Raw genomic sequence first — 17959 nt, forward strand, 5'->3', positions numbered from 1 at the left:
ACAATAAAATAAAATAAAAAAAACAAAGAGACCAAGAATGATATTACATAATAATCAAAGGGTCAATTTTCCTGGAATGCATAGCAATTATAAACATGTACTTTACACACTCAACTTTCAAATATATGAAGCAAACATTGGTAGAAATGAAGGGATAAATATAAGGTAACACAATAGTCATAGGAGTTTACAAATACTCCACTTTCAAAAATTGGTAGACCATTCATTAAAAAATAATAAGAAAAGAGTAGAGCAACACTATACACCAAACTAAATAGACATGTATAACACTTTCCACCCAACTGCAGCACCACTCACACATTCCCAAATGTACATGGAATATTCTATAGATTACATTTTAGGGCACAAAGCAAGCCTTAATAAATTTAAGATTGAAATCATACCAAGTGTCTTTTCAAGCCACAATGAAATGAAACTAAAAATCAATGTCAGAAGGAAATTCTCAAATATGTGGAAATAAACAACATATTTTTATAGAACTAGTGGGCCAAAGAATAAATCAAAAGATAAATTAGAAATATCTTGAAGAGTAATGAAAACAAAAACACAGCATACAAAAATTTACACGATTCAGCAAAGATATTATAAAAAGGAACTTCATAGCCCACATTAAAAAAGAAGAATGATCTCAAGTAAATCTAATTTTGCACCTTGAGGAACTAAAAATAAGAGCAAATTAAGTACACAGCAGAAGAAATAATAGATTAAAACAGAAATAAATAAAATATGGAACAGGAAAATAAAAAATTATTGAAACAATTGATTTTTCATTGCATATATATAGTGTGTAATTTTTAGTGTTTTTAAGAATTAATTTTTTGAAAAGATCAACAAAAATGACAAAATTTTAGCTGATGCTTCTATGGTTTAGTTCTGGATTTTAGCACCAAGGCTCATGTTTTAAAGGCTTGGGCACCATTGCAACAATGGTCAGAGATGGGACTCTGAGGAAGGAATTGAGTCATGAGGACTCTGAACTCATCAATGGATTAATCTATTTATGGATTAATAATTTGATGGCATTTTTGGAAGCTGTTAGAAACTCTAAGAGGTGGGGCCCAGCTAGAGAAAGTATGTAACTAAGGGCATGCCCTGCAGAGGTGTGTCCTGTCCCTGACCTTCCCCTTCCTCTTCCCTTTCCCATGCAACACACATACCTCCCTGTCTTGTGTATTCTCTCTCTCTCTCTCTCTCTCTCTCTCTCTCTCTCTCTCCCCCCCCCCTCTCTCTCTCCCTGGTAGTTATGAACTGAGCGCTTTTCTCCACCACACCATTCTTCCATGATGTCCTGCCTCCATGATGTTCTGCCTCATCTTGGGCCCTGAGGAATGGAGTCAGCCATCTATGGACTAAGATCTCTAAAACCGTGAGCCTCAAAATAAACTTTTCCTCCTCTAATTGTTCTTGTCAGGTTTTTCAGTTACAGTGGTGAAAAAGCTGACTAAAACACATGATCATCTCAGATGCAGAAAAATCAATTGACAAAATTCAATACCCACTTATATTAAAACACTGAAAAACTATGAAAAGAAGGAAATCATATCACCCCAGTAAAGGTCATATATGACAAGTCCATAGCTGGCATCATATTCAATGATGAAAATCTGAAAGTTTTCTTTGAAGATCAAGAAGAAGGCAAAGATGCTCACTCTCAGCACTTCTATTCAATGTAATACTGTTGTCCTAACCAGAGCAATTAGTCAAGAAAAGGAAATAAGAGGCATCCAAATTACAAAAGAAGTAACATTATCTCTATTGACAGATGATATAATCTTATATGTAGAACACCATAGAGACCACACACACACACACACACAAATAGCTGTTAGAACTAATAACTTCAACAAATTTACAAGATAGAGAATCAACATCCAAAAATCAGTTTCTATTAGCATAAGGATAGAAAGCCCAGGGGAAAAAATTCAGACATACATCACCAAATAATCTTCTACAAAAGTGCTGAGACTACACAATAGTGAAAGAATGGTCTCTTTAATAAATGGTACTGGGAAAACTGGATATTCACATATAAAAGAATGAAATAGGATCCTTATTTCACACTATACACAAAAATCAATTCAAATTAGCTTGAAGACTTAAATGTGAGACCTGAAACTATCATAAACTCCTAAAAGAAAACATAAGGGGAAAACTCCACATCACTGATCTTGGCAATGTTTTCTTGACGATGATACCAAAAGAACAGGAACCAAAAGCAAAAATAAACACGTGCTACTGCATTGAACCATGAAGTTTCTACCCAGTGAAGGAAGCAATCAACAGAGTGAAGTCAACCCAGAGAATGGGAGAAAATATTTGAAAATTATACATCTGAAAAGAGTTTAATATTTAAAATGAATAAGGAAATCCTACAGCTCAACAACAAAAACTAAGTAACCCAGTTGAAAAACAAGCTAAATATTTAAATAGATGTTTGCCAAAGAAGATATCCAAATAACTAACGGGTAGGAAAAAATGCTCAACATTGATCATCAGGGAACTAAAAGTCAAATCACAATGAGATACCACCTCACTCCAGAAAAAACAAGAGCTGGCAAAGGTATGGAGAAATTACGTGTAGAAACGGAAAATGGTGTAGCAGCCATGGAAAACAGCATCAAGGCTCCTTAAAAGCTTGAAAATAGAACTATCAGAATAAGATCCAACTATCTTCCTTCATGGTATTTATTCAAAATAATTGAAATTAGTATCTCCAAGGCATTTTCGTACTCCTGTTAACTGCATCATGATTCATGATGGTCAAGAGCTGAAAACAACCTATATTTCCATTGGTGAGTGAATGAAGAATATATGGCATCTATACCTAATGGAATATTATTCGATCTTTTAAAAAGGATGAGCCATGAGACATTATGGCAAGTAAAACAAAAGCAGTCATAGAAGAACAAATACTGCATAATTCCACTTATATCTCCTAGTCAAACTCTGAAAAGCAACAAGTAGACTGGTGTTTGCCAGGGACTAGTGGTGGTAGAAATGGAAAGCTGCTGACACTGGATGTGGAATTTCAGTCACACAAGATGAAAAAGTCCTACAGTTCTGCCATACGACAATGTATGATTAAAAACACTGCACCATGGCTGGGCACACTGGCACACACCTAGAATTCCAGCAGCTCAGGAGGCTGAGGCAGGAGGATCTCCAGTTCAAAGTCAGCCTCAGCAATAGTAAGGCACTAAGCAACTCAGTGAGACCCTTCTTTGGAGAAACAAATACAAAATAGGTCTGGGGATGTGGCTCAATGATCAAGTGCCCCTGAGTTCAATCCCCGGTATCACCCCCCCCCCCCCCAAAAAATACTGTACCAAGAACTTTTAATTTTCTAAGGCAAATATGTTATATATTCTTTATCACAATAAACAAATAAATATAACGTTTTTTAGAGGGATATTAATATCAACTACACTTTAGTAGTGGACCATCTAGATCATTGGAATAGAACAATGGAATCATTCTCCCCTTAAAATTTTTCAGCAAAATGGCTGGGGGTGTGGCCCAGGGGTAGAGCATTTGCCTAGCATACACAAGGCCCTGGGTTCAATACCCAACACTGGAAAAAAAAAATGTCCAGTAAACCCAATAAGGAAACCATAAAAGGGAAACAGTTTGTGTTGAGCTGGCCTATGTTGGAGTAAGACAGCACATCCTAAGCAGTTGTCCCTGGGAACCCCTGATCTCACCCAGGCTCATTTTGTATGTAGAGAAACTGAAGTTGTGGGAGGATAATCAGCAAGCTGGAGGACATGGAGAGTTAGTGGCATGGCCCCGGCTAGCATCCATGTGTCCTGGTTCCCAGCTTGGTGTTCACTGCAACTCATAAAGCTCCTTGTGCCTAACTTGAGAAAGACCCAGCTAAACAGAGCAGGCAGCGCAGATGAAGGTACAGGTGATGGGCGGTGGAGGGAGGGGAAACTGAAGACTTATCACCAGTCCACACACACTTGCAAGTTCAAGAGTGTTTTAGTGTCTATGTGTTTCCATTACAGAAATAATATTCATTCGCCAAAGGAACTGTTGCTGAAATTACATAGAAACAGAAAAAGAAGAACAATTTATACTCCTATCCATTACGTACACAACCATTAATACTTGAATGTGTTTTCTTTTTGTCTTTTAATTAGTAGGTCGTTGGGTTTTCACTGAACCATGTTAATTCTGTATGTCCAATTTCCTGTCATGCTTTTTTTCACAATATTACAGTTTAAGCATTTTCCATCTGTAAACAGCATGTTCTTTCATGGCTCCATAATGTGCTTTGATGTCACTGTGCCATAGGAAAGAGTATTTCCAATTCTTTCCCCACTTCAAACAACTTTAAATGAACCTATATCTGTGTATACAATAGTTCATAGTAGTGTATCAGAGGTGGAATTATGAAATTAAAGAAAGTGGAGATGTTGAGGACTTCTGACACATGGTATCAAATCACTTTAATATTTTATTAATGTGCAATTACAAATACACTTTAAATTTCTAGAAATAAATAGAGGTAAAAATAACAATAATGGTTGCCATTATTTCCTTGAGACCTAGAGGTAGACAGCTACTGAATATTCTGATACATTTACATCTTTTTAATGCTTATATAACATACATGTAATCACCAAATTGAGGTCATCATATATGTATGTGTAATAGTTTGGTTGTTGGTGGAATCGTTTGTGAGCACATTCTTGAGAACCAAACCAATCTTATCAATCCCAACATGCTGTCCCAGGAATATAGCCAAACACAGTCCATCTGTCCCCACCCAGTGCACTAATACTCCAAACCCAACACATGAGACCACCCCTGTGGGACAACGCTCAAGAAGGTATCTTGGTTGTAGTTGTCATGGGGCTCCTCTGAGAAATTCACTCAAGAGTGGATACAGGAAGTTGCAACAGCATTTTCCTGGTTTGATACCAATGTAGAGCTCATTTCAGAGTGACATAATGTGCCAACTACTAGGGACAGCTGTGGGCTCTGAATTGTGGATTTCTGGTTCTTATCAGATGTGTGCAAAAATAGAGTGACTGAAACAGAGAATTTGACATCAGACTGTCCTAGTTCAAGTCATGAGTGTATCTCCTACTGACTGACTTGGGCTAATTTACTCAACCTCTCTGAGCCTCAGTCTCCTCCTCTGTACTTGAATGACAACCATAGCTACCTCTTAGGTTTGAAGTGATGATCATGTGAGTCAATTCCTGCAAACTACATAGCACTGTGTCATAGTAGGTAAGCAATCAATTTTAGCTATAATTATTATTTTGAGGAGTTCTGGCAACAGCTTTCTACTGTCACAAATATGACTCTTTTTACCTATTGATCTATTCACAGAAAATACTTTTTTGACTAGCAATTCCAAAATTGGCATTATGGTAATGATTACAGCAATTCACAATGTGATCATATTTATCTTATCACCAAGATTATTAATAGTTCAAAGCAGTGAAATTATCATTAACTATTTTTATAAATAAATTTATTTCAAGACTCACTATTCCCAGGAGCTTTATATGAAATACCATCTTCAATCTTCACAAGCCTTCAAAGTATTATTATTAGCATTTGCAAGTAAGGAAATCAACATAGTATAAGAAATTCTCGAAAGGTCACACAGCTAGAAACCAAAGAACCAGAGTGGCAATCCAAGCTTGTTGCACTCCATGCCCTAAGCCCCATGTTCTAGGCCAGGGGTCATCAAATCTTGTTCTATAAAGTGCTGGACTGTAAGCATTTCAGGCTCTTCCAGTCATGAGTCTCCCATCATACCTGCTTTTCTCAGCACTGAAGCAGCTGTAAACAATACATAAAATAAGCTTATTTCACTTAGCATGATATTCTCTAACTCCAACCATTTACCAGCAAATGCCAGAATTTCATTCTTCTTTAAAGCTGAGTAATATTCCATTGTGTGTATGTGTGTGTGTGTGTGTGTGTGTATATATATATATATATATATATATATATTTCACATTTTCTTTATCCATTCATCTGTTGAAAGGCATTTATGTTGGTTCCATCGTTTAGCTATTGCAAATTGAGCTGCTGTAAATGTTGATGTGACTGAATCACTGTAATATGCTGATTTTAAGTCCTTTCGGTATAAACTGAGGAGTGGGATAACTGGGTTAAATGGTGATTCCACTCCAAGTTTTCTGAGGAATCTCCATCCTGCTTTCCATAATGGTTAGAGTATTGTATTCTTTAAAGCAAAGAATCCAATCATGACCCACCGTTAATGCTTGAGAGTTGGGGGTTTCTTTTGTGTATTTTTTTTTCCTCGACCAGGTGCTCTATGGTAGAGATAAAAAGGTCTGGAATATAAGAGCCAACAATTTTCACTCCCCTGCTAACCCTTTCTGCCATCCCCACCCCTCTCACTGCAATCCTCTTCTCCACAGGTGCAGTGTCCCAGGAATATGCCAGCACTTACTTCCACCAAGACCCTTTAGAGGCTCAGAGACCTGACTCCCTGTGTTTAGACTCACTCCAAATGCACCTTTAATTCATGCACTGAACTTTTGTATTTGCCATGAAAGGCACCTGTCACTGGGCAACTAGAGAAGCCAGGAAATGCCCAACATTGTCCTCAATGCCTTGTCTACCTTTTTCTGCCCCCTGATGTTTCTGAAGAAAGAAGGATACTCCCAGATCTACCAGGTAGATTCTGTCAAAATGGGGCATGGAACCTTGTCTCTGCCATTGGGAGACATGTAGAGCCATGGACTATATTCCAGGGTTAAGAAAGCTGTCAACTTCTCTGGATGTGAACAGGTCCTGTGGCACTCCATCCAGATGCCCTCCCAGCAACTGGGAATCCCCTGGGCTTTTTCTCTGGTTGTTGCCTAGCCTGGTCTCTTCCCTGCCCCTGAGACAGCTCTTATTCAGTGGCTGCTTGTTCACGGCAGGAGTACAATGTCCTGGCACCCTTCCCCCAATTCAGGATAAATCTGCAAGGGCACCCAGCTTCCAGTTCCCTGTAGAATTCACTGGGCCTTGGTCAGGACTAAACTGATTAACTCCTCCCTCTGCCCAGGACTTACTTCACTTCATGGCGGGTGTGAATCCTGACAGTCACCCCAGTAAATTTGCACGTGAATCTCCACAAGACTCACACAAGTCCCAAACTTTGCTTTCAGGGAATCTACTTGGGACATTGCTTTTCCATCTGCTCAATAAAGGAGCTCTGCAGATGGCCTCCAGAAATGTCCGTAAGCATGAGTAAGGACAACGACCACACGGCCAGGCGTATACCAGCAGAAGCAGCGGCAGTGGCAGGGGCTCACGTGCATCTGAATGCAGTTCAGGACACAGTTCTTCAAACACTATGACACCATCTGTGCAGGGGCCAACGGAGTCACTGACAACCACCACCTCTGGACTGGAGTCCTGTCCCTGACATGAATTTGCTCAATGACTTCAAGTAATTGTCTCTGCTGGGCCTCATTTTCTTTACCTGCAAAATAAAAGAGTTTGTCTTTTACCTCCCCACTCCTCACCTTAAATCAATGTTATGTGATCTCCGCTTTGAGAAAACAAGTCCACTTTTAGAAAAATCTTCCTATCATTCACCATGAACCGAAAGCATTCATGAGGAAACTTATTATCCCTGACCCTGTGCAGTGCCCTCGGCAGACCTTGCTCTCAGGATACCTGTGGAATAAGGCTACTTGACGCATGCAGGGAGTCATAGCCTAGGCGTCCTTCCTAGATTCAGTGTGCCTCTCCTCTACAAAAGAGAAACCTGTCATGATTTATAAGTTATTAAGTATTAGGGGAATAACAAGAAGAAACTACCACATATAGAGAACTGCCAGGTGTCTGTGAGGGAACTTTGTCCTTCTACATAATATGTTGTGATTATTTGAACTCTAACAACAGTGCCTGAAAGTCAGCCCCTCCACCCCATTCTGCAGAGAAACATACAGAGAATGTGCGACAACCCAGAGTCAGGCAGCGCATCCTTGGAAGGACCCAGGCTCCTCACTCTGGTCTTGTAGCTCTGTCATGCACGTGCCTGCTCCTGCATCCGTTTCCTTGCTGAGAGCTGCAGAGGTCCTTAAAAGTGGACCTGGTGTCTTTCTTCTCTGCATCCTGTGCACCTAATAGTGATCAGATGTTACTAAATACATGCTTGGAATATAATTACTCAAGGTCTTCTCTTATCATTTCTATCACATTGTTTCTCAATCAGCCTTGCTTCTTCACCTCCAAATTTTTCTAAAAATGATCACTCTTGAGACAGGCAGAAGATCAGCCCCAAAGAACAAAGAAATAGTTGGAACCCCCCAACTTATACAATGGCCCCAGGCGCATGGACCCTTTAGCATGTAATAGCTGACTAGCAAGCCTCAGCTCTGGCCACGTGCATGAGACTGGTTCTCCTAGGCCAGCTAAGCCAGGGCTCCCATTGATTATTCCTAAAAATCCATGATGATTTTGAAAATGGTTCATTTAAGGGCAGTCTAGATGCCTCCTTCTTATCATTTTTAACCAGGGCCACAAAAGGCATCCTAAAGATATTTAATCATTCAATTAGACTAAATGAGGCCAATGTATACGCTGCTACCTCAGAGGTTATCATGCTTAATAAAACATACTTTATAAACCCCATAAAGGCTGTAATTCAATTTACAAGCAACCTTCCCCACAACTCTAACAAAAGATGTCTGAATATTATTGTGTCTGTGTGTGTGTGTGTGTGTGTGTGTGTCTGTGTGTGTGTGTTTTGTGAGTGCATGTATGTTTTAAAGTCCTGTTCCATAAGGATTATAGCTCCCCTGCTGTTTGGAAAAGATCATTTCACTTGTAACACTAATAACTTGAGCAGGGGAGAAGCTGGCCTGGTGAATGGAATGCACTTCGCTGCACATCTTGGCTCAGCTAGAAATCGGAAACAGATGGTCCTTGCGGCTGGTTTCCCACTCGAGCCCGCTCACTGCCAGCCTGTGGTCTTCAGTGGGCTGCTGCTGGCAGTCTGTGACTTGAACATAGTAGGACAGTGGCAAAAGAAATCAAATCTTTTCCAATGAGCAGCAAGTTATAATGAAATTTGACAGATCTGACATTCTATACCTAACATCTAGTTAGAATATATTAACCTTTTAGTTTTCTTAAGCGCCTCGCATAGAACTTGTGAATATACTTATTAGAGGGTTGGGTTGTGTGTGTTTTCTTTCTTTCTTTTTTAACGAGGGGGCAGAGGGTTTAGTCCAATCTCAGTGGCAGCGGCTAACAGAAAATAGAGAGAGAGAAAGTCAAAGAATTTCCGAATGGAAACGAGGCACACGAACGGCTACCAAGAAGAAAACTCATTCTGTGCAGGACATGGCAGGTGAGTTTCTGCTGAAAATATTATCAATCTTTTTTCTCAAGAAAAAAATACATACAATCGAAAAATCTGAGCAGTCTCTGGGCATTTCATTAAAATGGACCAGGCTGTCTGGACCCCTGGCATTCTGTCATTCCGCCCCAGCTTTGTGGAATTCACTTCTGCCATACAGTGAGGAAACTATGCCAGGTGACTTGGGCCACCTGTTTATTTAAGTCACCACACTCTCACCTGGTTATGATGTGTACCTGTACAGAGGACTGGACTTCGTTCCTCAAAAAAGAATTAATCTTCCACCAAAGAGCTTGGCACTTGGGGGCTCCATAGGATTCTTCCTCTCATCCCAGGGCTTCCGTGTGAGTACACACTCATTGGAAGGGTTGGACAGTGATGTCCTAAATGCCATTAGGATTTTCCACCTGATTACAGTTAGAGGAAAGATCTAGGTGTTAACAGGAGATAATCCCTATTCAGTACAGGCTTTTTTTTTTTTTTAATCTTAGCTACCCATTACCCTAAACTGAACTCCCCTCTCGCCTCAGCAACAGGGTACATTTCTAATTTCATTGCTTCTAACATTCTGGTCATTCAAAGTCATACGTATTTGTTGAGCCCAACATTTAAATCTACAAAAGAAATATAAAATATCTTCTGAGAGTTAGCTGGTTAGAACAGGAAAGGCATGAGTTTGTTTTTTGTTTTTTGTTTTTTGTTTTTTGTTTTTTTATCAAGCAGATGTAGGGTTGAATCTTTGCTCTTTTTGATTAGTATGGATCTTTAGGCTCCTACCCCTTTGACTCTGACCTTCAAATTGAAAATAATAATCCCCATAATAATAACAAAATCTTGTGAAAGTTACATGGCCCATCATACCTAAAAACACCTTTAAGAACTTGGCGCATAACAGGCACTAAATCCTGTTATTGCCCTCCTTTCATGATTTAGCAGGCAATACCATACAGGTAAAGCTGTAGATTCATGTTTCCTAGGCATGGGCTTCCTTCCACCTCTAACTCCGGAACCCTAAACAAGTCACTTCACCTCCTGGAGTCTGTTTTCCTGTTTGTAAAATGAGGCTAATAATAGGTCCTACCTCACAGGAACCTACCTGGAAAAAATTACATAAAGCTCTTGGAAGAGTGCCTGCCCAAGAGGAAACACTCAATCAATAAACGTCAGCTGTTACTGTATACTGCATTCAAAATCAAGTTGCTCTTCTAGAGTTTCACATTTCCAAGGGTCCTGGAAACAAAGCTCAAAAAAGAGGGGGGAAAATGTAATTGCCTGCATTGCAAAAATTGCTATTTAATGGATGAGTGAATGAATAAAAGACATATGTTCATCAAAGACAGGTAGTGATACAGCCAGTCTCTATGAAGTACCAGTGGATGATACAGATAAGAAGGCAACAGGAAGTCAAAGGAGCCAGAGGTCCCTGTGGCCTGGGACCCTGACCAGGGGTGTTAAGTCGGGAAGGTAGATGATATACTAGAAGGAGCAACAGCTTGAGTCAACGTTAAGCAAAAATCTGGGCACATGTGAGAAGAACGCAAGAGGATTGACCTTGACTAAATGTTCTGTGCCTGTTTACTAGCTTTCTCAAATCACTGAGAAAGCCCCAACTACTTTCCCAGCACTTATATCTTGTAATTAATTAGATGAGTAAGACATGGCCCTTGTCCTCAAGAATCTCAAGGACCAGAAGGGAAGACAGAGGGCTCCACTCAAGAGGGTACTAATAAAAACAGAACATCAATACAATAACTGATTGAACACTCATTACCTATCAGGGACCAAGTACTTCATGTATATGTTTGCTTTTAACTATGACTATATATGCACAGGCAGGCAAACTTAATAAATGGTATTGTCTCTATTTTCCTGTTTAGTATAGGTCACAGATTCAGAGAGGGTAAGTAACCTGGGAGAGGTCACACAGTAACCAGTAGAGCCAGACTATAAGACTTCAGAAACAGTGCTCTCAATGGTTCTACTCGTCTGCCTCTGAAAATCACTCACATCTCATTACATATTGCCTTTAATGACATAAAACAAAAAACAAAAACCTCTCCTTGGTATTGTACACCTGTTGGCAACAGAGTCGCCAAGATCTTTTCCAAATGTATCGCAGGAAAGACCCGGATGGAAATCCTCCATCCTCTGAGCTCTTTGGTGTTCTTCCTATTAAACAAAAGCGGTCCTTCATTTGGGGAGCACCAGCCAGGATGACCAGAATGAGGCTGGAAAGTGATGTGCACTTTGCCTGGGGCATCACATCAGAAGTCAGTTTCCTTTCTCACTCCCCGTCTCTCTGATTCTCACCACCTGACTCCAAGACTAGGGCATTTTGCTTCTTACAATGCATGCTTGAAGGAAATAAGAAAGACAAATTCTGATGGTTTTATTTCTTAAGGGGAGCGCTGTTTTTGCCTTAGATTCATTCACGTACGCTAGGAAAAAATATTCAAATGACAAGAGTTAAATTCAAAACATGTAGCCACTCTGTTATATATATATTTTTTTTTCTGACTGAAGGCAAACCATTTAGATGTTTGTTTCCAAAAAGGCATCTGTCAGCAATCAAAGGGGAAAAAATGCATAAAGCAAATGCAATTGTTTGGAGTAGCATTTCCTGGATCATGTTAAATGCTTGAATTGCTCCCCATTATGCTCACCAAATAATTTTATTTCCCACAATAATTGCGATATTTAACATGTTTTATTTAATCTCGTTTTAAGGCTATTAACAACGGGCCACACTATGAAAAGACTGATTGCTGTATGGGGAAGAGAGAACAATGACGAAGTTAAATGCACCTAATTGTTCTGGATTTAAAACACTATTATCCAATCATAGTTATCATTTCTTTGTTCAAAACTACTGTGCCATCTCCTGCAACATCTTGCCTGGTATTTCATTACTCACAAAGTGAAATCTGGACTCCAGTTTACTTTATGCCCCATTCATTCATAAATAATGGGCATGCATAGGATGTTCTGTCTCAGAAACATCACAGCTTGCACGAGAGATACCACCAACTTCACGGGTTGCTGTGGAACAAACTTAGAACCTGTAAAATTGTGGGCTCCGAAGTCCAAGATGTCCACGTGCCTTTATGCCCCAGAAGGAAGCTGAAGGGACCCTCACGCAGCTACACTTCAGTTTTTGTCTACTTGTCAGAGGCAAGTCGGAATGGATGAAATGGAATCGCAGGCTGGTTCAGAGATGGAACGCCACCGCATTTTTTTTTTCCTTCTTTTCCTCTTCCCTTTTTTTAAAGGGGGATGCTGCTTTACATTTTATGTAGAGTTTACCACTTTTTTTCCTCTTCTTTCTCCAAATGGAAAACTGAAGAAAGGGCAGGTCGTTTTCATGACACTGCAATTGCACAAGCCAATCGATGTTCCGGTGGGCAAGCCCAGGGCAAGTGTCTGGTGGAAGGACCGGGTGCCACTCAGGGGGACACTGAAGGTCACTAACATTTCCTGTGCTACTGCAGTCACTTCTGGAAAGAGAGCGGAGACCAGGGTGAAAAAGAATATGAAGAGGATTCCTAAGAGTGATAAGAGTATCTACATCTGAAAATAATTCTCCCTACTACCTCCTCCCTTCATATTATGAGAAGAAATCCATTACAATGAGAGCTGAGAAAGAAAAAAAAAACTTATTTATTTTATTTGTGGTTCACTCCTAGACGCACTCTGCACACCAATGCTTAAAATTAGAAAACATTTCTGGTGACACTGAATGAAATTATGAAATTTTTTTAATGAAATTATTTTTGTCAAAACAACTATCTACCCTTTTAACCATGATGCTAAATGGGTAAAATAATACCTACTAAGGAAGAGATCAGAAATAAGAAAGCAAAAAGCCCCCAAATTTAAGCCTCTTTGGAACTTAAAATATGATCTAAATAAGTTATCAAAATAGTAGCCAGGCAAAAATATGACTGAAAAAAATCCACAATATACTTGGGCCGTAAATACATAACTGTTTTAAAATAATCACAGTTCAATCACCTGAGAAATAGTGGTAGATAAATTCTCCGATGCTCGGAAATGCCTACATTGAAGGTCTGTGGTGTAAGAGCTGTAGAATTTCACTGGTAGGTTCCTAGGGATCAAAGAATTGCTTATATTCGAAAAAATGAGGAGGTGTTTGGTATGCTGCTCTTATAAAGGTATTTCTGCAGTTTCTCATGTCACTCAGTTTTAAAGGAATAAAATATAACAAGTGCAAGTCATTCTCTTTACTTTCTTTCCCACCCCCATCCCTTGATCCTGAATAAAATGACTTGAAATTCAGCAGTTGTCTAGAGTTTTTCTCACTTTAAAAAAAATTGTTTTTATAGCCTTTCTTATTGATAGGTTCATACTGCAGTTGATTTTTTTATGCAAAAAAAAAAAAAAGAACATGTGGTTGAAAATCCCTATTTAAAAAAAAAAATGACTGGGTTACAGTAAGGAAATCAGAAGTGATTTTCCCTGATTAAGGAGGTACCCATGTCAACTTTAGCCTGAATTGTGTTAAACTGAATGGATAATGACCGATTATTTACAAAGAATGGAGAATTCCAGAATTAATTTTTTTTTTTAAGGCAACAGAAAATACAGGGCGTGCCTCACCTCACCTAAGATACAACTTGTAACATGTCAGTAAAGTATTTATTTACTCACATGAAAACACACATCCAAAAAAATTTTTTAAATCAAAGGACTTGAAGGCTGTCATCTCATATTCAGGTCCCTTCAGAACCCAATTAAATAATGATTTAATTTTTAAAAAAAATAAGGTAAAGGAGAAATATTTTCCCTTGGAATTGTCTTCACGCCTTGGAAAACCTGTTCAGCTCTTCCCAGATTTAGTTTTAGACTTTTTCACTTTGCTTCCAACCGAGATGTGTAAGACAGCAAAACTGAACTAAACATTTTTTTTTTAAATGCGCAGCTCACGTTCTTGAGAAAAGTGGCTGTGAAAAACAGATACTGAATCAGACTTAAAGTCGGGGGGGGGGGGGGGGGGAGAAAAAAAAAAAAAAAAACCAAAACATTGCATGATAGTCTCTAAGCAGTTCCATCTGTCAAGCAGAAATTTTAGGCTAATAGCCTGTGGCGATCTCCCTCCGCAGTCCACTACCTGCCTTTGTCCTATTAAATCTCTTTATTCTCCTTAAAAAAAAAAAAAAAAAAAAAAAAGAGGGGGGGATTGGTTGTTGGAAGGAAAGGAAAAACCTTGCAGACCAAAATCATCTGAGTGATGAAGCCCTAATTTTAACCACCTCCCTTTGATGTGTAGCAGTGGGCTCTTGTTTTTTAAAAAGGAGAGAGGAGACAGTGCTAGCAGCAGAAGACTTTTCATCTCCACTTCACCTTGCCACTGGGTCTGTGAGAGATTGGTTCATTGTCAAGGAGATTTTTTTTTTACCCATGATTCCATATGGTATGGACCGGACTACATGTTGCCCCACATGCCACCGCAAATGTTTTCTCAATTAGGTGTCTTATCTCCCGTGAGTTAGCATCAGATGAAGCTTGCTGACAGCGTAATGGCAGGGAAAGCTTCCGACGGCTCCATCAAATGGCAGCTCTGCTACGACATCTCGGCCAGAACTTGGTGGATGGTGAGTTGGCAGCGGGGACTGCCTTTTTTTTTTTTTTTTTTTTTTTTTTTTTTTTTCCTTTTCTACTTTCCCTCCCTCTTTGACAAAATGTCCCAGACCTCACATTCATCAAATTCACATTTGATTTTTTTCACACTCTTCAGTGAGGCAGTCTCACACTGCTTCCTCTTGCCACCCTCCCTCTCTCTGCCACTTGCAACTTGAGTTCTCAGCAATGCTTGCCCTTATTTTCCATGGGACAGTGTTTGGAGTTTGCTACTTTTTTTTTTTTTTTTTTTTTTTTTTTTTTTTTTTTTTTTAAGAGTATCAGAAGTTTTAAGGTGGAAGAGGGTATTTGTAGCCCAGCCGGTCTTGGGGTAGAAAATGAAACGTTTGTTCTGCCCCTCAGTTTTTGCCCCCTCTCTCTAGTTCCACGTCCCCTTTACTTTTGTTTTCAGGGACTATCCAGTGTGTGGTTTTCCTTGGCTGTGGTATTTTCTTGGGATGCATGTTGGGCACTGGGGAAAAGCAAGCCCTGAGTGAATTCTGGTCTTGCCCACAGTAATTGGGTTGCTTGAAGTCACCTGTGAAAGTGCTCTGGATCCCCACTCCCTGTCTCCCGTCAAGGGGACTAGTAGCTCTCATCTAACTTTTCCCCATTTATTTATGTCAGAGTTCTCTTAAGAACTCTAGCTCTGAGTGGAAAAGATCCACACACCCTATCTTTTAGTGACTGTGGATACAAATAAAGTTTTAATAAAGTTCTATCACGCGCCCGCTGAATGAGTTAACTCACATGTCATGGTCAACCAGGCCAGACAACCTTTGACTCCTTGGATCTATAAGAGGTAGAGTGAGTTGGGAGGATGCACAATAGCTCATTGTCACAGGAGAGGCAGGTCCTGTGAGGAAGAGAGTCCTCAAATCATTACTGCCCTCGTTAGGGTGGTGTCCGTTAAGGATTAATTCGTTAGCAGTGCATTTCTAGTTTTCTGTAATTATTATTCTTGCGGCAAGCGTGAATTCTTCCAGGGAGTGAAAAAAAAGTTTGCTGCCAGGACAATGAATGTATTATCCGTTCCTAACTGGACCGTGAACTTCAGCTCATTTCACATAGATATCAGTTTAAAAAAAAAGACAGAGAGAGTAATGTGGAAGGGGGAGACTGGCGAATGGAATTACAAAACAAGGCATGGTCGCTTTCACTGTATGAGCTGCAGAAAGAGTTCTCCCTTCCCCTTCCTGGACCAATGGTGGTATCATTTTGGCAAGTTTTAGGAATTCGGAGGACTGAGAGACAATTAAAAGTGAGCTACCACAGGATTCTATTCGTCTGCTTCTTGGGATGCAGTGTGTCCATTCCAAGGACTTGAGTAAAAGTGGTTGTGGGTATGTGTGTACATGTGCCTTTTAACTTGCAATTTCTTACCTAGACCTTAGAAACTTTACCAGAGATTTCAGGACAATGTTACATGCAGCTTTTGGCTAATGAGACTAGCGGTAGACTATCCATTTCGACCCTGAACTTTTATTCAGGGCATTTATTTTCCCATTAGCTTTTCTGCCAGCAAAAAAAAAAGTAGTTTAGTTGTATGTGCTGATGTTGCCTATTGCTTTGCCTTCTGCAGCTTGTTAATCACTAGAAATGAATATACTGATTGGTTTGGCTATTATTTTCCAGGCTAAGTTGTAAGCTTAAAAAAAAAAAAAAAAAACTGTGTGCTGATGTCATATTCTTGGTGAAAGATTCTACTTCCTTGTATTTCAAGAGCTCCTAGATTTTATAGACTGTTACTTTTTATGGCAAATTGTGTCATCGTTTTCATTTCTTGCAAAGATCACCAAATGTTTCTTTTTTTAAACTTGGAAAACTGTAATTTCTTTTTTGTAAGTTTACTTGGAAGTTGCTTTTCATTTAAAATTATTTTACAGATGTTTTACCGCCGGGAATATAACATATAAAAGTGGTGGAAACATTTAGCAATGCAGTTGACTAAAAATAAACAATGCTGAAAGCTCACATGCTGCTGTTTAGGCTGCATATTGCAGGAAAGTTTCTCTCTACTTCACTGCTTCTAGGACTTTGCTTTGAAAAGGGTGAGAAATCAGAGCAATCTTTACAGAAGTCGTAGAAGTTACCATAGGGGATAAATTGATTTTGTTTGTTTGTTTCCCTTAAAGTTGACCACATACCGTAGCATTTTAGATCTACCAGTTACAAATAATTCTAATGTAAATTTCCCACTTTTGATGGGAAATTGAGGAAGGACTTTGATGAAGGGCAAGAGGACTAATTAAAATAATACACATTTCGCATTTTCTCTGAGATCTCTTTCCTTAAATAGCACTCACGCCCTCTCCCTCCACATCCCCATCTCACTACCCCAAATAATTTTTCCCAACTGAAAAAAAAAAAAAAATGAAACTTCCCCCTGACTGATATGGTTCTCCAAGCAAAGGACAAGATCTGAGTTTCACACTAAAGGCAAATAAAGCTTTAAAATTACCTCATGTGTCATCTGGCTGCACAGACTCCGGTTCATAGTGAGAACCTCCAGCGTGGTCGTCCCAGCATACAAAGGCAACTCAGTGAATACCCCCTCCGCCTGTGGAGGCTCGGCCTCAGCTGCCAGCTCCGGGATATGCAATTTTGCTTTTTAATGAATCGTAAACAATTTGTATGGCAAATGAGTTTGTTTGTTTTAGTTTGGGGGCATATGTTGGACCAGGTTGTAGACGGTCTTTACCTACTCCAGAATTTTCGGTGAGAATGGATAGAGCCCCAGATCATTTTTATTTTTCTAAATAATAAAGACACACTAGGATGAAAGAAACTGGTTAATAAAAGCCTGAGAATAACAACCTCTCTTTCTTTCCCTCTCTATCCCCACCCCCTCTCATAACTCACTCCCGCTTACAGTTGGGTTTTAAGCACACTTTTTGATAACTAACTGGAAGTCAGTTGACTGGTTCAATCTTTAGTTCTTTTTAAGCA

The 17959-nt window shown here is 39.5% G+C and overlaps 1 long non-coding RNA gene across 1 annotated transcript; it reads right to left on the reverse strand.

Annotated features, from left to right (window-relative positions):
- Positions 1 to 4546: 4546 nt before the first annotated feature.
- On the reverse strand, positions 4547 to 17754 carry LOC306640140. Its single transcript, XR_013757758.1, has 4 exons — positions 17472 to 17754; positions 10470 to 10603; positions 9610 to 9780; positions 4547 to 5823 (listed from the first exon to the last, which is right to left on the reverse strand). It is a non-coding gene; the product is annotated as an uncharacterized lncRNA (long non-coding RNA).
- Positions 17755 to 17959: the final 205 nt, after the last annotated feature.

The sequence above is a fragment of the Sciurus vulgaris genome (assembly GCF_902686455.1).
Source record: "Sciurus vulgaris genome assembly, chromosome: 1".
Lineage (NCBI taxonomy): Eukaryota > Metazoa > Chordata > Mammalia > Rodentia > Sciuridae > Sciurus > Sciurus vulgaris.